Source organism: Mustelus asterias, unplaced genomic scaffold, assembly GCF_964213995.1.
Source record: "Mustelus asterias unplaced genomic scaffold, sMusAst1.hap1.1 HAP1_SCAFFOLD_282, whole genome shotgun sequence".
Lineage (NCBI taxonomy): Eukaryota > Metazoa > Chordata > Chondrichthyes > Carcharhiniformes > Triakidae > Mustelus > Mustelus asterias.
In genome coordinates, this window is record NW_027590247.1 from 33121 (window position 1) to 58051 (window position 24931).

The 24931-nt window shown below is 47.3% G+C and overlaps 1 long non-coding RNA gene across 1 annotated transcript; it reads right to left on the bottom strand.

Annotated features, from left to right (window-relative positions):
* Positions 1–1670: 1670 nt before the first annotated feature.
* On the bottom strand, positions 1671–24669 carry LOC144486067 (uncharacterized). The gene is made up of 3 exons (XR_013496216.1): positions 24502–24669; positions 17391–17466; positions 1671–3256 (listed from the first exon to the last, which is right to left on the bottom strand). It is a non-coding gene; the product is annotated as an uncharacterized LOC144486067 (long non-coding RNA).
* Positions 24670–24931: the final 262 nt, after the last annotated feature.

Here is a 24931-nt window from a genome sequence, read left to right on the forward strand (position 1 = left end):
TACATATTAACAACGATGTTTAAATAACGGATAAAGAGACATCAAGAAACTTAGTAAGTTCATTTATTAGTGTCACAAGTAGGCTTACATTCACACTGCAATGAAGTTACTGTGAAAATCCCCTAGTTGCCACATTCCAGTGCCTGTTCAGGTACACTGAAGGAGAATTTAGCATGGCCAATGCACCTAACCAGCATATCTTTTGGATTGTGGGAGGAAACCAGAGCGGCCGGAGGAAACCCACGCAGACACGGAGAGAACGTGCAGACTCCACACAGACAGTGATCCAAACCGGGAATCAAAACTGCTGTGAGGCAGAGGTGCTAACCACTGTGCCACCGTGCTACCACATTGGAAGGACTGCAGTCATTGCCTTCACACCCTGCCACAAACTCTGTTCTCTCACCCTCAATTGTATCCTCTTCAGTGGATGGGACTCGTCGAGACCTGTGTCGTATTTCATGTCAAAATGAGCTCCTGCCTCACATCTATCATCACGACCACCTATTTCTATCTCCATATCACCCATCTCAGCCTCTGCCGACTGGTTACTGAAACCTGAGCCTTTTGTTCTGCCATATTTTCCTGGTCTGACTCAAACTTTGCAACCACTGCCTCTCCAAACCTCCTGCATGCCACCATCCCTCCCCCGCCGCCCCCAAAGTTATCTGGAACCAGTTTATCCAGAACTCTGTTGCCACACTCTAACTGGCACCAACTCGCATTAACCCATCACTCACTGTTCATATTAATCTCCCAGTCTAGCGCTATGACCTTCCTAGATTGCTGCGCTGACCTGATTCTGATCTTGTGTGTATTCTTGATTTTAATCGTTCTCCCGCTGGCATGTGAACTTTCATCTATCTAGCCCCAATTGCCATCCTAAGCCTTGCCACCTTTATGGCACTCCTTGGCCAAGCTTTTCGACAACTGTGCTAATACTCCTTCTGTGATCTGGTGTAAACTTTTATCTGATAATTCTTCTGTGAAGCACCTTTGGACAGGTGTTGTAAGCTGTAAGCAAAATAGGTAGCACGGTGGCTAGCACTGCTGCTTCACAGCGCCAGGGACACTGGTTCAACTCTGGCCTTGAGTAACTGTGTGGAGTTTGCTCGTTCACCCTGTGTCTGCGTGGGTTTCCTCCGGGTGCTCTGGTTCCTTCCACACTCCAAAAGATGTGCAGGTTAGGTGGATTAGCCATGCTAAATTGTCCCTTAGTGACCCATGATGTATAGGTTAGGGGGATTAGCAGGGTAAATATGTGGGGTTATGGGGAGAGGGCTTGGGTAAGATACTCTGTCAGGGAGTCAGTGCAGACTCGATGGGCCGAATAGCCTCTTTCTGCACTATAGAGATCCTATGATTCTAAAATAAAATTCTGTATCTTTCATCAGATTGAAAGGCACAATATTTTAGTCTTATGGATAAACTATTGGAAAAATAAAGTGGCACTGTCAACCTGACAAACAATTCTGTAATCTTGGATTTGTCATTAGTATCTTCTCGTCACATTAAGAGACCATCATTGTATCAATGGCAAATTGATTTTTTTTTAAAATCAGCAAATATTTTTGATCCAGACAAGGGCATTTCTCTTTTTTTTAAATGCTTGTCATACAGAGGTACCAAACCATGACTACCACACAGCCCTGCTGCAAAGCACCAGCACAATCAGGAACAAGAGAGATTCTCAGCAACTCTCTGTGCACAGGAAGAAGTCTCACAACATCAGGTTAAATTCCAATAGGTTTATTTACAATTACGAGCTTTCGGAGCTCCTTCATCAGGTGAGTAGAGAGTTGGGCTCACAAACAGGGTATATATAGACACAGACTCAATTACAAGATAATGGTTGGAATGTGAGTCTTAACAGGTAATCAAGTCTTTACAGGTGCAAACAATGTGAGTGGAGAGAGGGTTAAAGAGGTGTGAATTGTCTCAAGCCAGGACAGTTAGTGAGATTTTGCAAGCCCAAGCCAAATGGTGGGGGTTACAGATAGTGTGACATGAATCCAAGACCCTGGTTGAGGCCACCCTCATGTATGCGGAACTTGGCGATCAGTTTCTGCTCAGCGAAACAGTAACAGGATATGGCGCTCGACTCATCAACAGTTCCGACGTGCCACAGCGAAAAACCGCACCGACCTCAGAAGATAAACACGGGACACGGCCGACAGAGTACCCTTCGTCGTCCAGTACTTCCCCGGAGCGGAGAAACTTGGCTATCAGTTTCTGCTCAGCGACTCTGCGCTGTCGTGTGTCGTGAAGGCTGCCTTGGAGAACGCTTACCTGAAGATCAGAGGCTGAATGCCCGTGACTGCTGAAGTGTTCCCCAACAGAAAGGGAACACTCCTGCCTGGTGATTGTCGAGCGGTGTTCATTCATCTGTTGTCGTCATGTCTGCATGGTCTCCCCAATGTACCATGCCTCAGGACATCCTTTCCTGCAGAGTATCAGGTAGACAACGTTGGCCGAGTCGCAAGAGTATGTACCGTGTACCTGGTGGATGGTGTTCTCACATGAGATGATGGTATCCGTGTCGATGATCCGGCACGTCTTGCAGAGGTTGCTGTGACAGGGTTGTGTGGTGTCGTGGTTGCCGTTCTCCTGAAGGCTGGGTAGTTTGCTGCGGACAATGGTCTGTTTGAGATTGTGCGGTTGTTTGAAGGCAAGTAATGGGGGTGTGGGGATAGCCTTGGCGAGATGTTTGTCTTCATCGATGACATGTTGGAGGCTACGGAGAAGATGTCATAGCTTCTCCGCTCCGGGGAAGTACTGGACGACGAAGGGTACTCTGTCCACCGTGTCCTGTGTTTGTCTTCTGAGGAGGTCGGTGCGGTTTTTCACTGTGGTGCGTCGGAAGTGTCGATGAGTCGAGTGCCACATCCTGCTCTTACGAGAGCGACTTTCAGCGTCTGGAGGTGTCTGTTGCGATCCTCCTCATCCGAGCAGATCCTGTGTATACGGAGGGCTTGTCCGTAGGGAATGGCTTCTTTAACGTGTTTAGGGTGGAAGCTGGAGAAGTGGAGCATCGTGAGGTTATCCGTGGGCTTGCGGTACAGTGAGGTGCTGAGGTGACCGTCCTTGATGGAGATGCGTGTGTCCAAGAATGCAACCGATTCCGGAGAGTAGTCCATGGTGAGTCTAATGGTGGGATGGAACTTGTTGATGTCATCATGTAGCTGTTTCAGTGATTGTTCATCATGATAACTCTCTGTGACATGTGCAGGTAGGTGCTGGGGAGGAGGTCAGGATGCTGTTTGAAAAGGTTAAAATATTCAAGGCTATTTCACCAATCAGGTCCACCTTCTCAAAGACACAAGGCATACCCCAATATACATCTTAACCCTCGTACCTATTTAGTTCAGATGGGCTCATATAGGGCACAGGGAGTAGGAAGGAAAGTGGAGTTGAGGTCACAATCATATCTTATTGAATAACTGGGGAGTGGGGGGGGGGTTTCGAATGTATGGTCTGCTGCTGCCGCTGCCGTTTATAGCTCTAGCTTTTGTTTCACTACCTGTCCCATTTTACTCTCTTTTTCCCTTCCGTCTTTTCACTTCTCCTCTCTTCCACCACAGAAAAGGCCTTCCCCCTTTCCTCCCCCACCCAATCACAGTTCTGATTTTGCTTCTACCTCAAACTTCTCCAAGTTTTGACGAAAGCTCATCAATCTGATGCATTAACTATTTCTGTCTCCACAGATAGCACCTGACCTGCTGCTGGCATTCTTCTGTGTTTCAACAGAATGTGGAGGGAGCTGGTTGTATAAAATAAGTAGGAAGCCGGTTAGCTCGGATGATTGGACGGCTGGTTCGTGATGCGGAACAATGCCAACAGCGTGGGTTCAGTTCCCGTACCAGCTGAGGGTATCCATCAAGGCCCTGCCTTCTCAACCTTGCCCCTCGCCCGAGGTGTGGTGATCCTCAGGCTAAATCACCAGCAATCAGTGCTCTCTCTCTCTCTCAAAAAGGGGGAGAGCAGCTGATGGTCCTCTGGGAATTTGATGACTTCTATTTTCATTTCTGAGATAGAATAAAGATTGTATGGATGCTACAGATGGCAACTGCTGTGCAAACCAATTGGCCCACTTATCATAACTCTTTTTTGTATTCTGACCATGAGAAGGTGCGTTTATTGAATTCAGAAGCCACAAATTCCAGGAACACTTTTGGGATTTTAAACATCAAGAAAAGAAAAGAAAATTTACACACAAGATTACAGTTACACAGTTAAAATGAGGTTTACAAAACATTCCCCCAAAATGGGGATGTAAGGCAGAAATTCAGGGAGTTAGGGTGGAAGCTTAGAGCCAGAACAAACAAAGTTGTTATCTCTGGTTTGTTACCCGTGCCACGTGATAGTGAGGAGAGGAATAGGGAGAGAGAACAGTTGAACATGTGGTTACAGGGATGGTGCAGGAGGGAGGGTTTCAGATACCTGGACAATTGGGGCTCATTCTGGGGTAGGTGGGACCTCTACAAACAGGATGGTCTGCACCTGAACCAGAGGGGTACCAATATCTTGGGGGGGAAATTTGCTAATGCTCTTCGGGAGGGTTTAAACTAATTCAGCAGAGGGGTGGTTACCTGAAGTGTAGCTCCAGTGTACAGGAGGTTGAGAGTAGTGAGGTCATGGATGAGGTATCAGGGTCGCAGGAGTGTACTGGCAGGCAGGAAGGTGGTTTGAAGTGTGTATACTTCAACGCCAGGAGCATCCAGAACAAGGTGGGTGAGCTGGCAGCATGGGTTGGTACCTGGGATTTCGATGTTGTGGCCATCTCGGAGACATGGATAGAGCAGGGACAGGAATGGTTGTTGCAGGTTCCAGGGTTGAGATGTTTCAGCAAGTGCAGGGAAGGTGGTAAAAGAGGGGGAGTGTGGCATTGTTAGTTAAGGACAGTATTATGGTGGCAGAAAGGACATTTGATGAGGACTCGTCTATTGAGGTAGTATGAGCTGAGGTTAGAAACAGGAAAGGAGGTCATCCTGTTGGGAGTTTTTTTATAGACCTCCGAAAACTTCCAGAGACGTAGAGGAAAGGATTGCAAAGATGATTCTGAATAGGAGCGAAAGTAACAGGGTAGTTGTTATGGGGGACTTTAACTTTACAAATATTGATTGGAAAAGCTATAGTTCGAGTACTTGAGAGAGGTCAGTTTTTGTCCAATGTGTGCAGGAAGGTTTCCTGACACAGTATGTAGCTAGACCAACAAGAGGCGAGGCCACATTGGATTTGGTACTGGGTAATGAACCAGGCCAGGTGTTAGATTTGGAGGTAGGGGAGCACTTTGGTGATAATGACCACAATTCGATTACGTTTACCTTAGCGATGGAAAGGGATAGGTATATACCGAAGGGCAAATGTTATAGCTGGGGGAAAGGAAATTATGATGCGATTAGGCAAGATTTAGGTCGCATAGGCTGGGGAAGGAAACTGCAGGGGATGGACACAATTGAAATGTGGAACTTGTTCAAGGAACAGCTACTACGTGTCCTCGATAAATATGTACCTGTCAGGCAGGGAGGAAGTGGTCGAGCGAGGGAACCGTGGTTTACTAAGGAGGTTAAATCTCTTGTGAAGAGGAAGAAGGAGACTTATGTTAAGATGAGACGTGAAGGCTCAGTTAGGGCGCTTGAGAGTTACAAGTTAGCCAGGAAGGACCTAAAGAAAGAGTTAAGAAGAGCCAGGAGGGGACATGAGAAGTCTTTGGCAGGTAGAACATAGAACAGTACAGCACAGAAAAGGCCCTTCGGCCCACGATGTTGTGCCGAGCTTTATCTGAAACCAAGATCAAGCTATCCCACTCCCTATCATCCTGGTGTGCTCCATGTGCCTATCCAATAACCGCTTAAATGTTCCTAAAGTGTCTGACTCCACTATCACTGCAGGCAGTCCATTCCACACCCCAACCACTCTCTGCGTAAAGAACCTACCTCTGATATCCTTCCTATATCTCCCACCATGAACCCGATAGTTATGCCCCCTTGTAATAGCTCCATACACCCGAGGAAATAGTCTTTGAACGTTCACTCTATCTATCCCCTTCATCATTTTATAAACCTCTATTAAGTCTCCCCTCAGCCTCCTCCGCTCCAGAGAGAACAGCCCTAGCTCCCTCAACCTTTCCTCATAAGACCTACCCTCCAAACCAGGCAGCATCCTGGTAAATCTCCTCTGCACTCTTTCCAGCGCTTCCACATCCTTCTTATAGTGAGGTGACCAGAACTGCACACAATATTCCAAATGTGGTCTCACCAAGGTCCTGTACAGTTGCAGCATAACCCCACGGCTCTTAAACTCCAACCCCCTGTTAATAAAAACTAACACACTATAGGCCTTCTTCACAGCTCTATCCACTTGAGTGGCAACCTTTAGAGATCTGTGGATATGGACCCCAAGATCTCTGTTCCTCCACAGTCTTCAGAACCCTACCTTTGACCCTGTAATCCACATTTAAATTAGTCCTACCAAAATGAATCACCTCACATTTATCAGGGTTAAACTCCATTTGCCATTTTTCAGCCCAGCTTTGCATCCTATCTATGTCTCTTTGCAGCCTACAACACCCCTCCACCTCATCCACTACTCCACCAATCTTGGTGTTATCAGCAAATTTACTGATCCACCCTTCACCCCCCTCCTCTAAGTCATTAATAAAAATCACAAAGAGCAGAGGACCAAGCACTGATCACTGTGGCACTCCGCTAGCAACCTGCCTCCAATCCGAAAATTTTCCATCCATCACCACCCTCTGTCTTCGATCAGACAGCCAGTTACCTATCCAATCGGCCAACTTTCCCTCTATCCCACACTTCCTCACTTTCATCATAAGCCGACCATGGGGGACCTTATCAAACGCCTTACTAAAATCCATGTATATGACATCAACTGCCCTACCTTCATCAACACACTTAGTTACCTCCTCAAAAAATTCAATCAAATTTGTGAAGCACGACTTGCCCTTCACGAATCCGTGCTGACTATCCCAGATTAATCCGCATCTTTCTAAATGGTCGTAAATCCCATCCCTAAGGACCTTTTCCATCAATTTACAAACCACCGAAGTAAGACTAACCAGTCTATAATTACCAGGGTCATTTCTATTCCCTTTCTTAAACAGAGGAACAACATTCGCCATTCTCCAGTCCTCTGGCACCATCCCTGTGGACAGTGAGGACCCAAAGATCAAAGCCAAAGGCTCTGCAATCTCATCCCTTGCCTCCCAAAGAATCCGAGGATATATTTCATCAGGCCCAGGGGACTTATCGACCTTCAGTTTATTCAAAACTGCCAGGACATCCTCCCTCCGAACATCTATTTCCTCCAGCCTATTAGCCTGTAACATCTTCTCTTCCTCAAAAACATGGCCCCTCCCCTTGGTGAACACTGAAGAAAAGTATTCATTCATCACCTCGCCTATCTCTACTGACTCCATACACAAGTTCCCACTACTGTCCTTGACCGGCCCTAACCTCACCCTGGTCATTCTTTTATTCCTCACATAAGAGTTAAAAAGTCTTGGGGTTTTCCTTGATCCGACCCGCCAAGGACTTCTCATGTCCCCTCCTAGCTCTCCTAAGCCCCTCTTTCAGCTCGTTCCTTGCTAACTTGTAACCCTCAATCGAGCCATCTGAACCTTGTTTCCTCATCCCTACATAAACTTCCCTCTTCCTTTTCACAAGACATTCCACCTCTTTCGTGAACCATGGTTCCCTCACTCGGCCATTTCCTCCCTGCCTGACAGGGACATACCTATCAAGGACACCCAGTATTTGTTCCTTGAAAAAGTTCCACTTTCCATTAGTGCCTTTCCCTGACAGTTTCTGTTCCCAACTTATGCCCCCTAATTCTTGCCTAATCGCATCATAATTACCTCTCCCCCAATTGTAAACCTTGCCCTGCCGTACGGTCCTATCCCTCTCCATTGCAATAACAAAAGACACCGAATTGTGGTCACTATCTCCAAAGTGCTCTCCCACAACCAAATCTAACACTTGGCCCGGTTCATTTCCCAGTACCAAATCCAATGTGGCCTCACCTCTTGTCGGCCTATCCACACATTGTGTCAGGAAACCCTCCTGCACACACTGCACAAAAACTGCCCCATCCAAACTATTTGACCTACAAAGGTTCCAATCAATATTTGGAAAGTTAAAGTCCCCCATGACAACTACCCTGTGACCCCCACACATATCCATAATCTGCTCAGCAATTTCTTCCTCCACATCTCTATTACTATTTGGGGGCCTATAGTAAACTCCTAACAACGTGACCGCTCCTTTCCTATTTCTAACCTCAGCCCATATTACCTCAGTGTGCAGATCCCCCTCGAAGTGCCTTTCCGCAGCCGTTAAACTATCCTTGATTAACAATGCTACTCCTCCACCTCTTTTACCAGCTTCCCTACACTTACTGAAACATCTATACCCCGGAACGTCCAACAACCATTCCTGTCCTTGTTCTACCCACGTGTCCGTAATGGCCACAACATCGTAGTCCCAAGTACCAATCCACGCCCCAAGTTCATCTACCTTGTTCCGGATGCTCCTTGCATTGAAGTAGACACACTTCAACCCACCTCCCTGTCTACCGGTACCCACCCTTGACCCTGATACCTTCCCCAATACCTCACCACCCTCAACACTGACTTCTGGACTACAACTCCTTTTCCCACTGCCCTGACAAATTAGTTTAAACCCCCCTGAAGAGCCGTATCAAATTTCCCTCCCAGGATATTGGTGCCCCTCTGGTTCAGGTGCACCCCGTCCTGTTTGTACAGATCCCATCTTCCCCAGAATGTGTTCCAACTATCCACATATCTGAAACCCTCCCTCCTACACCATCCCTGCAACCACATGTTTAACTGCACTCTCTCCCTGTTCCTCAACTCGCTATCACGTGGCACTGGCAACGTACCAGAGATGACCACATGTTTTGTCTTGGCTCTCAGCTTCCAGCCCAGCTCCCGAAATTCCTGTTTTAAGTCCCCGTCCCTTCTCTTACCTATGTCGTTGGTACCAATGTGTACCACGACTTGTGACTGTTTCCCCTCCCCCTTCAGAATCCGGAAAACACGGTCTGAGACGTCACGGACCTTGGCATCCGGTAGGCAACATACTATCCGTGAGTCTCTTTTGCTGCCACAGAACCTCCTATCTATCCCTCTAACTAACGAGTCCCCAATAACTATTGCCCTCCCGCTCTGCCCCTTACCTTCCCGAGCCACAGAGACGGACACAGTGCTGAAGATCCTCTCACTGCGGCTCACCACTGGTATGTCATCCCCCTCAACCGTATCCAAAGCGAAATACTTGTTGCTAAGGGGAATGACCACAGGGGATCCCTGCACAGACTGCTTCCTCCCAGCCCCTCTCACCGTCACCCATCTATTTTCATTCCTTGGAGTAACTGTATCCCTAAAGCTTCTGTCTATGGCCACCTCTGCGTCCCTAATGATCCTAAGTTCATCCAACTCCAGCTCCAGTTCCCTAACACGGTTTTGGAGGAGCTGCAGATGGGTGCACTTCTCACAGATGTAATCAGCAGGGACACTGACGGAGACCCTCACCTCAAACATAGTGCAAGAGGAACATAGCACTGCCTGCACACCCATCCCCTCCAGATACCTTGCCAGTACCAGGTAGAAACAGCAAAAATGAATTAAACTCACCCCTGCTCGCCCTGTCCTCCGAAGCCCTGTGAACCAAAGGTAGGATCATGAAAAACCCTAAAGCTTTCTATAGGTATGTCAGGAGTAAAAGAATGACGAGGGAAAGATTAGGGCCAGTCAAGGACAGTAGTGGGAAGTTGTGCGTGGAGTCTGAAGAGATAGGAGAGGCACTAAATGAATATTTTTCGTCGGTATTCACACAGGAGAGGGACAGTGTCGAGGGGAGTACTGAGATGCAGTATTTCTTATGCAGTACTATAAATGCGAGGTTATACACTTTGGAGGAAATAATAACAAATGGGATTACTATCTCAATGGAAACAAATTAAAACATGCTACCGTGCAAAGGGACCTGGGGGTCCTTGTGCATGAGACGCAAAAGCCCAGTCTGCAGGTACAACAGGTGATCAAGAAGGCAAATGGGATGTTGGCCTATATCGCGAAGGGGATAGAATATAAAAGCAGGGATGTCTTGATGCACCTGTACAGGGCATTGGGGAGGCCGCAGCTGGAATACTGTGTGCAGTATTGGTCCCCTTATATGAGGAAGGATATATTGGCATTGGAGGGAGTGCAGAGAAGGTTCACCAGGTTGATACCGGAGATGAGGGGTTTGGATTATGAGGAGAGGCTGAGGAGATTGGGTTTGTACTCGTTGGAGTTTAGAAGGATGAGGGGGGATCTTATGGAGACTTATAAGATAATGCGGGGGCTGGATAGGGTGGAGGCGGAGAGATTCTTTCCACTTAGTAAGGAAGTTAAAACTAGAGGACACAGCCTCAAAATAAAGGGGGGTCGGTTTAAGACAGAGTTGAGGAGGAACTTCTTCTCCCAGAGGGTGGTGAATCTCTGGAATTCTCTGCCCACTGAGGTGGTGGAGGCTACCTCGCTGAATATGTTTAAAGCGCGGATGGATGGATTCCTGATCGGTAAGGGAATTAAGGGTTATGGGGATCAGGCGGGTAAGTGGTACTGATCCACGTCAGATAAGCCATGATCTTATTGAATGGCGGGGCAGGCTCGAGGGGCGAGATGGCCTACTCCTGCTCCTATTTCTTATGTTCTTATGTTCTTATGCAGGCTGTTGGACTGGAGGGGATTGAGGTTCATAAGGAGGTGTTAGCAATTCTGGAAAGGGTAAAAATAGTTAAGTCCCCTGGGCCGGATGGGATTCATCCGAGGATTCTCTGGGAGGCTAGAGAGGAGATTGCAGAGCCTTTGGCTTTGATCTTTGTGTCGTCATTGTCTACAGGAACAGTGCCAGAAGACTGGAGAATAGCAAATGTTGTCCCCTTGTTCAAGAAGGGGAGTAGGGACAACCCTGGTAATTATAGACCGGTGAGCCTTACTTCTGTTGTGGGCAAAGTTTTGGAAAGGATTATAAGAGATAGGATTTATAATCATCTAGAAAGGAATAATTTGACTAGGGATAGTCAGCACGGTTTTGTGAAGAGTAGGTCGTGCCTCACAAACCTCATTGAGTTCTTTGAGAAGGTGACCAAAGAGGTGGATGAGGGTAAAGCGGTTGATGTGGTATATGGATTTCAGCAAAGCGTTTGATAAGGTTCCCCATGGTAAGCTATTGCAGAAAATACGGACACATGGGATTGAGGGTGATTTAGCGGTTTGGATCAGAAATTGGCTGGCTGTAAGAAAACAGAGGGTGGCGGTTGATGGGAAATATTCATCCTGGAGTTCAGTTACTAGTGGTGTACCGCAAGAATCTGTTTTGGGGCCACTGCTGTTTGTCATTTTTATAAATGACCTGGATGAGGGCGTAGAAGGATGGATTAGTAAATTTGCGGATGACACTAAAGTCGGTGGAGTTGTAGACAGTGCGGAGGGAAGTGGCAGGTTACAGAGGGACATAGATAAGCTGCAGAGCTGGGCTGAGAGGTGGCAAATGGAGTTTAATGCGGAAAAGTGTGAGGTGATTCACTTTGGAAGGTGTAACAGGAATACAGAGTACTGGGCTAATGGTAAGATACTTGGTAGTGTGGATAAACAGAGGGATCTGGTTGTCCATGTGCATAGATCCCTGAAAGTTGGCACCCAAGTTGATAGAACAAAGAACAATACTGCACAGGAACAGGCCCTTTGGCCCTCCAAGCCCGTGCCACTCCCTGGTCCAAACTAGACCATTCTTTTGTATCCCTCCATTCCCACTCCGTTCATGTGGCTATCTAGATAAGTCTTAAACGTTCCCAGTGTGTCCGCCTCCACCACCTTGCCCGGCAGCGCATTCCAGGCCCCCACCACCCTCTGTGTAAAATACGTCCTTCTGATATCCGTGTTAAACCTCCCGCCGCCGCCCCTCACCTTGAACCTATGACCCCTCGTGAACGTCACCACCGACCTGGGAAAAAGCTTCCCACCGTTCACCCTATGTATGCCTTTCATAATTTTATACACCTCTATTAGGTCACCCCTCATCCGCCGTCTTTCCAGTGAGAACAACCCCTGTTTACCTGGTAAACCTCCTCTGCACTCTCTAAAGCCTCCACGCCCTTCTGGTAGTATGGCGACCAGAACTGGGCGCAGTATTCCAAATGCGGCCGAACCAACGTTCTATACAACTGCAACATCAGACCCCAACTTTTATACTCTATGCCCCGTCCTATAAAGGCAAGCTTGCCATATGCCTTATTCACTACCTTCTCCACCTGTGACATCACCTTCAAGGATCTGCGTTGTTGATAGGGTTGTTAAGAAGGCATACGGTGTGTTAGCTTTTATTGGTAGAGGGATTGAGTTTCGGAGCCAGGAGGTCACGTTGCAGCTGTACAAAACTCTGGTGCAGCCGCACTTGGAGTATTGTGTACAGTTCTGGTCGCCGCATTATAGGAAGGATGTGGAAGCATTGGAAAGAGTGCAGAGGAGATTTACCAGGATGTTGCCTGGTATGGTGGGAAGATCGTATGAGGAAAGGCTGAGGGACTTGAGGTTGTTTTCGTTAGAGAAGAAGGTTAAGAGGTGACTTAATAGAGGCATACAAGATGATCAGAGGATTAGATAGGGTGGATAGTGAGAGCCTTTTTCCTCGGATAGTGATAGCTAACACGAGGGGAAATAGCTTTAAATTGAGGCGTGATAGATATAGGACAGATGTTAGAGGTAGGTTCTTTACTCAGAGAGCAGTAAGGGCGTGGAATGCCCTGCCTGCAGCAGTAGTGGACTCGTCAACATTAAGAACATTCAAATGGTTATTGGATAAACATATGGATGATATTGGAATAGTGTAGGTTAGAGGGGCTTTAGATTGGTTCCACTGGTCGGCGCAACATCGAGGGCCGAAGGGCCTGTACTGCGCTGTAATGTTCTATGTAAAAAGACTCTCGACTGGTCAGACACAAGTGAATGTGGGCAACATTCCTTTCTTACCACAAGGCAAACACTGCTGTTGTAGGAAGGGTATATTACAGGATTTCTCACTCTGCTCCATTTTGCTGAGTCCCTGCTTTCTGAAAACAGACACCTCTCTGGAGTGGCTGCTTCAGCTCTTTGCCCAGCACACAGAGGCAGTCCAGGAAGTCTCTCACAGCCACTCCATCTTATCTCCCCAGCATCTCTCCTTATATATTCTTTGCCTCTCTCAGCTTTGACTCCACTGTCCTTAGCCCTTCTTTGAAACTTAATTTTCCCAGAATATAAAAATGTTCTCACTACTGCCTCTAATTTCAGGGTCAAATAAAATGTAATAACCTTGCGTTATTTATTTATGACCATTTCCAAGTTGCAAACCCCTCCACTTTGAAATTTAACATCTAAAAATCCAAACCCTCACTTATCTCCTAATGCAAATTTCTTCTTACTGCTTATTTATGGAAAATTAACTTGCCATCCTTGCTTCAAACACATGCCTTTAACACCTACATTCCTTTGATTTATAATTGTCACATGTATTAACATACAGTGAGAAGTATTGTTTCTTGCGCGCTTTACAGACAAAGCATACCATTCATAGAGAAGGAAACAAGAGAGTGCAGAATGTAGTGTTACAGTCATAGCTAGGGTGCAGAGAAAGATCAATTTAATGCAAGGTAGGTCCATTCAGAAGTCTGACAGCAGCAGGGAAGAAACTGTTCTTGGAAAATGTACATTTGCAGATATCACACCAATATCATACTGGGCCTTGGCTGTGCTGCTCCACTATTGGATAATGTACTGGCATTTCCTATCAAGGCTCATGTTTGAAGAATGAAGATTTGGTTGAGATGCCTGTGGCACTGTTTTCCAACGTGAGCAAATGCGTCCTTTGATGTCCTAAACTTCATAGACTATCCGCCTTCAGTTCAACTAAATTATTTTCACACACAGCCACACAAGCTACTTAGAATCATACAGCGCAGAAGAGGCCCTTCGGCCCATTGAATCCACACCGACACATTAGAAACACCTGAACTCTCACCTAATCCCATCTGCCAGCACTGGGCCCATAGCCCTGAATGTTATGACGTGCCATGTGCTCATCCAGATACTTTTTAAAGGATGTGAGGCAACCCGCCTCCACCACCCTCCCAGGCAGCGCATTCCAGACCCTCACCACCCTCTGGGTAAAAAAGGTTTTCCTCACATCCCCCCTAAACCTCCTGCCCCTCACCTTGAACCTATGTCCCCTCGTGACTGATCCTTCAACTAAGGGGAACAGCTGCTCCTTATCCACTCTGTCCATGTCTCTCATAATCTTGTACATCTCGATCAGGTCGCCCCTCAGTCTTCTCTGCTCTAACAAAAACAACCCAAGCCTCTCCAACCTCTCTTTATAACTTAAATATTCCATCCCAGGCAACATCCTGGTGAATCTCCTCTGCACCCCCTCCAGTGCAATCACATCCTTCTGATAATGTGGCGACCAGAACTGCACACAGTGCTCCAGCTGTGGCCTCACCAAAGTTCTATACAACTTCAACATGGCTTCCCTGCTTTTGTAATCTATACCTCGATTGATAAAGGCGAGTGTCCCATATGCCTTTTTCACCACCCTACTAACACGCCCTTCCGCTTTCAGAGATCTGTGGACAAGCACACCAAGGTCCCTTTGTTCCTCAGAATTTCCTAATGTCCTACCATTCACTGAGTACTTTCTTGTCAAATTAGTCCTCCCAAAGTGTCTCACCTCACACTTTTCAGGGTTAAATTCTACTTCACAGAATGATGCAATAAACCCCAGAAATATTAAACAGGATATTATCGCCCGTCACATTACCTACCTTTTTTTTGTTCTTTCATGGGATGAGGATGTTACTGGCTGGGCCGGCATTTGTTGCCCTTCCTTAAGTGCCCTTTAACTGAGTGGCTTTCTAGGCCATTTCAGAGGGCAGTTAAGACCCAACCATATTGCTGTGGGTCTGGGGGTCACATGCAGGCCAGACCAGGTAAGAATGGCAGACTTCCTTCTCTAAAGGGCACTAATGAACCAGATGAGTTTTTTTACAACAATCTCGGATAGTTTCATGGTCACCACTTACCTTTCAATTCTGATGTTCTTTTAATTAAATTCCACCAGCTGCTGTGGTGAGATTTGAACCTGTGCCCCAGAGCATTAATAATGCGTGGAACAACTTTTCTCAGTCCCCAAGCATGATCCTGACCTTCCTGACACCTGCCAACTCAACTCAGCATCTTGCTCTCATGTTCACGTTTCTGTCCTTGGCCTGCTGCAATGTTCCAGTGAAGACCAACACAAACTGGAGGAACAGTATCCCATTTTCTGATTAGGCAATTTGCAGCCTACTAGGCTCATCATAGAGTTTAACTCGGAGGAGGAACCAGGAACTGCGTCCTCTATTTTGACCTTTTATAAATTCGCCTTGCACCCTTCCCCCTGCCCCCCCGCCCCCCAACCCAATCCCCTCCCCACAGGCCATTCTGTAACTTATCTTTTGCTTTTGCAGAGCATTAACCCTTATCCTGCTATTAAACACATTCTGCTATCTTATCTTTATGCCTTTTTCTGGACCTTCTTCAATCTTTAACCATTAACACTCCCTTTGTCTTATGTCCATGACATCTTTGAGCAATCTCTCCTCACTCACACCTTATCACTGACCTCCTTTCGTTCCACTTGCTGCACCTCTTCTTCAACAATATAAAATCCATCATATTTCCACCTCTCTTCAGTTCTGATTCGATTTATTATTGTCACATGTATTAGTATAGAGTGAAAAGTATTGTTTCTTGCGTGCTATACAAAGCATACCGTTCATAGAGAAGGAAACGAGAGCATGCAGAATATAGTGTTACAGTCATAGCTGGGGTGTAGAGAAAGATCAACTGAATGCGAGGTAGGTCCATTCAAAAGTCTGACAGCAGCAGGGAAGAAGCTGTTCTTGAGTCGGTTGGTACGTGACCTCAGACTTTTGCATCTTTTTCCCGATGGAAGAAGGTGGAAGAGAGAATGTCCAGGGTGTGTGTAGTCCTTGATTATGCTGGCTGCTTTGCCAAGGCAGCGGGAAGTGTAGACAGAGTCAATGGATGGGGGGCTGGTTTGCGTGAGGAAGAGTCATATGGAGTCAGAGTTAACTGGTTTTCCTCTCTCCGCAGATGCTGCCAGACTTGCAGTGTTTTCTGTTTTTATTTCAGATTTCCAACATTTGCAGTATTTTGATTTTATTCCCAGAGTATTATCCAGGTCACTGGATTACTAGTCCAGTGATATCATCACCGTCTCTCTCCACAACATCCCCCATCCACCCCCATAGAACTATTCTAACAATCTTAATCAAAAAGAAACCCATGGAATGCAATGAATCGTGTAAAGTTTAAGGTGTTCGACATCCACTGAATCAATGTGTTTTCATCTCATTGTTACGCGAGGTGATGCATTTTGGTAGATTGAACCAGGGCAGGACTTACTCAGTTAATGGTAGGGCACTGGGGAGAGTTACAGAACAAAGAGATCTAGGGGTACATGTTCATAGCTCCTTGAAAGTGGAGTCACAGGTGGACAGAGTGGTGAAGGAGGCATTCGGCATGCTTGGTTTCATTGGTCAGAACATTGAATACAGGAGTTGGGACGTCTTGTTGAAGTTGTACAAGACATTGGTAAGGCCACACTTGGAATACTGTGTACAGTTCTGGTCACCCTATTATAGAAAGGATATTATTAAAATAGAAAGAGTGCAGAGGAGATTTACTACTAGGACTTGCTACCAGGACTTGATGGTTTGAGTTATAAGGAGAGCCTGGGTAGACTGGGACTTTTTTCTCTGGAGCATAGAAGGCTGAGGGGTGATCTTATAGAGGTCTATAAAATAATGAGAGGCATAGTTCAGCTAGATAGTCAATATCTTTTCGCAAAGGTATAGGAGTCTAAAACTAGACGGCATAGGTTTAAAGTGAGAGGGGAGAGATACAAAAGTGTCCAGAGGGGCAATTTTTTCACACAGAGGGTGGTGAGTGTCTGGAACAAGCTGCCAGAGACAGTAGTTGAGGCGGGTACAATTTTGTCTTTTAAAAAGCATTTAGACAGTTACATGGGTAAGATGGGTATAGAGGGATATGGGTCAAGTGCAGGCAATTGGGACTAGCTTAGTTGGACAAGTTGGGCCGAAGGGCCTGTTTCCATGCTGTAAACCTCTATGATTCTATCACCATTAATCTAAATGTGATACATCAAGTAGTTGAGGGCTGTTTGACAAGATAAGTGAAGTGCCTTCCAATTTCTATTTAATGTTTGTGTGTGTGCCATTAAATATCTGCCCTGTTTTCTTCTTACCTGAAAGAGATACAGCACTTGTCATCCGGCCCTTTAGCCACCACGCCAGTAGCTCCCCAGACCGAACAGCAAACACCTATGAGCAGCAAATGAAAAACGTCATTTTTAAAAACAACATCTGAGGGGGGGGGGGGGGGGGGGGGGGGGGGGGGGGAAAGGGGCGCGCGCGCGCATGATGTAAGTGTGGGAACGGCTGTGTTTTCGTGAGCTCAGGCACTGCTCATCTTTTAATCCTTTTATTCATCCTGATACACAACCCATCATTATCTAATCCTGGAGGGTACACTCTGTGCTATGTTCCTAGAAGTTCAGGTGACAGGGCGCTGAGCAAACAGGGTCAAGGAGAATCCCAAGGAAAGTATTTGGAGCAAGAGGGTAGTAAGAGAAAGAGTAGACCCACTCAAGGACAATGGAGAGAAGTTATGCGTGGAGCCGCAGGAATAGGGTGAAATCTTTAACGAGTACTTTGTACCTGTGTTCATCAAGGAGAAGGACATGATAAATGTTGAGGTCAGGGATAGAACATAGAACATTACAGCGCAGTACAGGCCCTTCGGCCCTCGATGTTGCGCCGACCTGTGAAACCAATCTAAAGCCCATCTAACCTACACTATTCTAATATCATCCATATGTTTATCCAATGACCATTTAAATGCCCTTAATGTTGGCGAGTCCACTACTGTTACAGGCAGGGCATTCCATGCCCTTACTATTCTCTGAGAACCTACTCTGACATCTGTCCTATATCTATCACCCCTCAATTTAAAGCTATTTCCCCTCGTGCTAGCCGTCACCATCCAAGGAAAAAGGCTCTCACTTCAGTGAGGCATCCTATCTAATCCTCTGATCATCTTGTATGCTTCTATTAAGTCACCTCTTAATCTTCTTCTCTCTAACGAAAACAGCCTCAAGTCCCTCAGCCTTTCCTCATAAGACCTTCCCACCATACCAGGCAACATCCTGGTAAATCTCCTCTGCACCCTTTCCAATGCTTTCACATCCTTCCTATAATGCGGTGACCAGAACTGTACACAATACTCCAAGTGCGGCTGCACCAGAGTTTTGTACAGCTGCAACGTGACCTCCTGGCTCTGAAACTCAATCCCTCTACCAATAAAAGCTAACACACTGTATGCCTTCTTAACAACCCTATCAACCTGGGTGCCAACTTTCAGGGATCTATGCACATGGACACCCAGATCTCTCTGTTCATCCACACTACCAAGTATCTTACCATTAGCCCAGTACTCTGTAATCCTGTTACTCCTTCCAAAGTGAATCACCTCACACTTTTCCGCATTAAACTCCATTTGCCACCTCTCAGCCCAGCTCTGCAGCTTATCTATGTCCCTCTGTAACCTGCCACTTCCCTCCACACTGTCTACAACTCCACCGACTTTAGTGTCATCCGCAAATTTACTAACCCATCCTTCTATGCCCTCATCCAGGTCATTTATAAAAATGACAAACAGCAGTGGCCCCAAAACAGATCCTTGCGGTACACCACTAGTAACTGAACTCCAAAAGCTGTTAGGTGTGTGAACGCTCTTGAGAACGTCAATATATAAATTGCATTGAGGTAGACAAGTCCCTGGGGCCAGATGGGATCTTTCCCAGGTTACAGTGGGAGGCAAGGGAAGAATTAGCTGGGGTCTTAACAGATATCTTCACATCCTCTTGACCTCAGGTGAGGTTCCAGATGACTGGAGAACAGCCAATGTTGTTCCCTTGTTTAAGAAAGGAAGCAGGGATAATCCAGGAAATTATAGGCTGGTGAGCCTGATGTCTGTGGTGGGGAAGCTTTTGGAGAAGATACTGAGGGACAGGATAGACGCACATTTGGAAGAAAATGGACTAGTTATTGACAGGCAGCATGGTTTTGTACAGGGAAGGTGATGTCTCACCAACTTGATTGAGTATTTTGAAGAGGTGACAAAGATAATTGATGAGGGAAGGTCTGTGGACATAGTTTATATGGAGTTCAGTAAGGTGTTTGACAAGATCCCACATGGCAGACTGGTACAAAAATTAAAATCACATGGGATTCGGGATGGGCTGGCCAGACGGATATAGAACCGGCTTGGTTATAGAAGACAGAGAATAGCGGTGGAAGAGTGTTTTTCAGAATGGAGATCTGTAGCTAGTGGTGTTCCGCAGGGATCAGTGCTGGGACCTCTGTTGTTTGTAGTATATATAATTGATCTGGAGGAAAATATGGGAGGTCTGATTAGTAAGTTTGCAGATGACATGAAGATTGGTGGAGTTGCTGATAGTGCCGGGGATTGTCAGAGGATACAACAAGATAGAGATAGATTGGAGGCTGGGGCATAGATGGAGTTTAATCCGGACAAATGCAAGGTGATGCATTTTGGAGGATCAAATTTAGGTGTGAATTATACTGTAAATGGCAGAACCATTAGGAAAATAGAGGGATCTGGGCGTGCAGGTCCACCATTCCCTAAAAGTGGCAACACAAGTGGTCAAGGTGATTAAGAAGGCATATGGCATGATTGCCTTCATCGGCCAGGGCATTGAGTACAAGAGTTAGCAAATCATGTTGCAGCTATATAAAACCTTGGTTAGGCCGCATTTGGAGTATTGTGTGCAATTCTGGTCACCACATACCAGAAGGACATGAAAGCTTTGGAGAGAATGCAAAGGTGGTTCACCAGGACGTTGCCTGGTCTCAAGGGCATTGGCAATGAGGAGAGGTTTAATAAACTAGGATTGTTTTCACTGGAAAGACAGAGGCTGAGGGGAAACCTGATAGAGGTCGACAAAATTGTAAGAGGCATAGACAGGGTAGATAGTCAGAGGCTTTTTCCAAGGCTGTAAGTGTTGATTCCAAGGGGGCACAGGTTCAAGGTGAGAGGGGGAAAGTTTAAGGGAGATGTGCGGGGGAGGTTTTTCATGCAGAGAGTGGTGGGTGCTGTGGTGTTCCCAAGTCTGCTGCCCTTGTCCTTCGAGATGGTAGTGGTCATGAGTTTGGAACGTGCTGTCTGAGTTCCTGTGGTGCATCTTGTAGATGGGACACACTGCTGCTACTGCATGTTGGTAGTGGAGGGAGTGAATGTTTGTTGTGGGGTGCCAATCAAGTAGGCTGCTTTGTCCTGGATGGTGTTGAGCTTCTTCAGTGCTGTTGGAGCTGCACCATCCAGAGAAATGGAGAGTGTACCATCACACTCCTGACTTGTGCCTTGCAGATGGAGGACTGGCTTTGGGGAGTCAGGAGGTATGTTATTCACCACAGAACTCCTAGCTTCTGACATGCTCTTGGTGCCACGCCATTTTAATGACTTGCCCAGTTGAGTTTCCGGTCAATGGATTTTGATAGTAGGGGATTCAGTCAGAGATAAATAACTAAGGAAGTTAAAGGAAGCATCAAATTGAAAGAAAAAGCATATAATACTGCAAAGAAAGCAAGCAGTTCAGGATTGGACAAAATATAAAGAACAGCGAAGAATGACCAAAAGATTAATGAATGGAGAGAGAAATTAGAGTATAAGTGAAAGCTAGCTAAAAATATAAAAACAGAGAGTGAAAGTTTTTTGGCATTGAGAAAGGAAAAGAAGAACATTTGCCTGGAGAGAGATGTGGAAAAAACAATGGAAAATAAGGAAATGACAGATGAATTAAACAGATATTTTGCATGTCTCCACTGCAGAGAATACAAATAACATCCCAGAAACAATTGTGAATCAGGAGATGAATGGAACAGAGGAACTTAAAACAAATAATCCCAGCGAAAGGATACCAAAAAACTTACTAGAACTAAGAACTGACAAGTCCCCAAGACTGAATGAGCAGAAAAAAGTGGCGGCAGAGATTGTGGATGCATTGGTTTTGTTTTTCCAAAATTCCCTAGATTCTAGAAACATCCCAACAGATTAGAATATTGTGGATGTGACTCCTCTATTCAACAAAAGAGGGAGACAGAAAGCAGGAAACTACAGACTAACATCTGTTCAAGGGAAATTGTTGGAATCTATTAGGGAGGTTATAAGTGGGGGTCAGTGCTGAGGGAGTGCCGCACTGTCAGAGGGTCAGTACTGAAGGAGCGCCGCACTGTCAGAGGGTCAGTACTGAAGGAGTGCCGCACTGTCAGAGGGTCAGTACTGAAGGAGCGCCGCACTGTCAGAGGGTCAGTACTGAAGGAGCGCCGCACTGTCAGAGGGTCAGTGCTGAAGGAGCGCCGCACTGTCAGAGGGTCAGTACTGAGGGCGTGCCGCACTGTCAGAGGGTCAGTACTGAGGGCGTCCCGCACTGTCAGAGGGTCAGTACTGAGGGAGTGCCGCACTGTCAGAGGGTCAGTACTGAGGGAGCGCCACACTGTCATAGAACATTACAGTGCAGTACAGGCCCTTCAGCCCTCGATGTTGCACCGACCAGTGAAACCAATCTAAAGCTCCTCTAATCTACACTATTCTAATATAGAACATAGAACAGTACAGCACAGAACAGGCCCTTCGGCCCACCATGTTGTGCCGAGCTTTATCTGAAACCAAGATCAAGCTATCCCACTCCCTATCATCCTGGCGTGCTCCATGTGCCTATCCAATAACCGCTTAAATGTTCCTAAAGTGTCTGACTCCACTATCACTGCAGGCAGTCCATTCCACACCCCAACCACACTCTGCGTAAAGAACCTACCTCTGATATCCTTCCTATATCTCCCACCATGAACCCGATAGTTATGCCCCCTTGTAATAGCTCCATCCACCCGAGGCAATAGTCTTTGAACGTTCACTCTATCTATCCCCTTCATCATTTTATAAACCTCTATTAAGTCTCCCCTCAGCCTCATCCGCTCCAGAGAGAACAGCCCTAGCTCCCTCAACCTTTCCTCATAAGACCTACCCTCCAAACCAGGCAGCATCCTGGTAAATCTCCTCTGCACTCTTTCCAGCGCTTCCACATCCTTCTTATAGTGAGGTGACCAGAACTGCACACTATATTCCAAATGTGGTCTCACCAAGGTCCTGTACAGTTGCAGCATAACCCCACGGCTCTTAAACTCCAACCCCCTGTTAATAAAAGCTAACACACTATAGGCCTTCTTCACAGTTCTATCCACTTGAGTGGCAACCTTTAGAGATCTGTGGATATGGACCCCAAGATCTCTCTGTTCCTCCACAGTCTTCAGAACCCTACCTTTGACCCTGTAATCCACATTTAAATTTGTCCTACCAAAATTAATCACCTCACATTTATCAGGATTAAACTCCATTTGCCATTTTTCAGCCCAGCTTTGCATCCTATCTATGTCTCTTTGCAGCCTACAACAGCCCTCCACTTCATCCACTACTCCACCAATCTTGGTGTCATCAGCAAATTTACTGATCCACCCTTCAGCCCCCTCCTCCAAGTCATTAATAAAAATCACAAAGAACAGAGGACCAAGCACTGATCCCTGTGGCACTCCGCTAGCAACCTGCCTCCAGTCCGAAAATTTTCCATCCACCACCACCCTCTGTCTTCGATCAGATATGATGTGGAGATGCCGGCGTTGAACTGGGGTAAACCCAGTCAGAGGGACAGCCAATGAACCGGAACAGCCGAACGTTGTTAAACTTCTTACTTCGATCAGATAGCCAGTTACCTATCCAATCTGCCAACTTTTCCTCTATCCCACACCTCCTTACTTTCATCATAAGCTGACCATGGGGGACCTTATCAAACGCCTTACTAAAATCCATGTATATCATCCATATATTTATCCAGTAACTATTTGAATGCTCTTAATGTTGACGAGTCCACTACTGCTGCAGGCAGGCCATTCCATGCCCTTACTACTCTGTCAGAGGGTCAGTGCAGAGGGAGTGCCGCACTGTCAGAAGGTCAGTGCAGAGGGAGTGCCGCACTGTCAGAAGGTCAGTGCTGAGGGAGTGCCGCACTGTCAGAGGGTCAGTGCTGAGGGAGTGCCGCACTGTCAGAGGGTCAGTACTGAGGGAGTGCCGCACTGTCAGAGGGTCAGTGCTGAGGGAGTGCCGCACTGTCAGAGGGTCAGTGCTGAGGGAGTGCCGCACTGTCAGAGGGTCAGTACTGAGGGAGTGTCGCACTGTCAGAGGGTCAGTGCTGAGGGAGTGCCGCACTGTCAGAGGGTCAGTACTGAGGGAGTGCCGCACTGTCAGAGGGTCAGTACTGAGGGAGTGCCGCACTGTCAGAGGGTCAGTACTGAGGGAGTGCCGCACTGTCAGAGGGTCAGTACTGAGGGAGTGCCGCACTGTCAGAGGTTCAGTACTGAGGGAGTGTCGCACTGTCAGAGGTTCAGTACTGAGGGAGTGCCGCACTGTCAGAGGGTCAGTACTGAGGGAGTGCCACACTGTCAGAGGGTCAGTACTGAGGGAGTGCCGCACTGTCAGAGGGTCAGTGCTGAGGGAGTGCCGCACTGTCAGAGGGTCAGTACTGAGGGAGTGCCGCACTGTCAGAGGGTCAGTACTGAGGGAGTGCCGCACTGTCAGAGGGTCAGTACTGAGGGAGTGCCGCACTGTCAGAGGGTCAGTACTGAGGGAGTGCCGCACTGTCAGAGGTTCAGTACTGAGGGAGTGTCGCACTGTCAGAGGTTCAGTACTGAGGGAGTGCCGCACTGTCAGAGGGTCAGTACTGAGGGAGTGCCGCACTGTCAGAGGGTCAGTACTGAGGGAGTGCCGCACTGTCAGAGGGTCAGCGCTGAGGGTGTGCCGCACTGTCAGAGGGTCAGTACTGAGGGAGTGCCGCACTGTCAGAGGTTCAGTACTGAGGGAGTGTCGCACTGTCAGAGGTTCAGTACTGAGGGAGTGCCGCACTGTCAGAGGGTCAGTACTGAGGGAGTGCCACACTGTCAGAGGGTCAGTACTGAGGGAGTGCCGCACTGTCAGAGGGTCAGCGCTGAGGGTGTGCCGCACTGTCAGAGGGTCAGTACTGAGGGAGTGCCGCACTGTCAGAGGGTCAGTACTGAGGGAGTGCCACACTGTCAGAGGGTCAGTACTGAGGGAGTGCCGCACTGTCAGAGGGTCAGTACTGAGGGAGTGCCACACTGTCAGAGGGTCAGTACTGAGGGAGTGCCGCACTGTCAGAGATGCCGAGGCTGTCAGTTGTTGTTGGCGATCCTCTCGCGCGTTTTCCCCCTCACCTGTTTATTGGCTTCATCGAAAAATACATTATTGACGGAGGAGACTTTCTCGAACTGCACGGGGCTGTCGCTCAGCTCCAGGTAATGTCCCTGTGACAGCGGCGCCGCCATCATCATCATCGCCTCAGCAGCCTCACCACCGGCTGTTTACATCCGGCTCCTCGCCACACTGCGCACGCGCGGTCCCGCCGCCAAAGTACTGCGCACGCGCGGCGGACGGCCGCCACTGCACTGCGCACGCGTAGCCCCGCCCCAGCACGATCACCAGTCGGCCGTAACACTGCGCATGCGTCTTTCCGCCCGCCGCCAGAGCCCCGCCCATTGCTGACAATTGGTCGCTAATTGTTCAAACACATTTTTCCGGCTTGTAATAATGACCGTTATAATTTCTTTGCGGGCCTTCAAAATTCATAATAGCTGTTTTCATAGA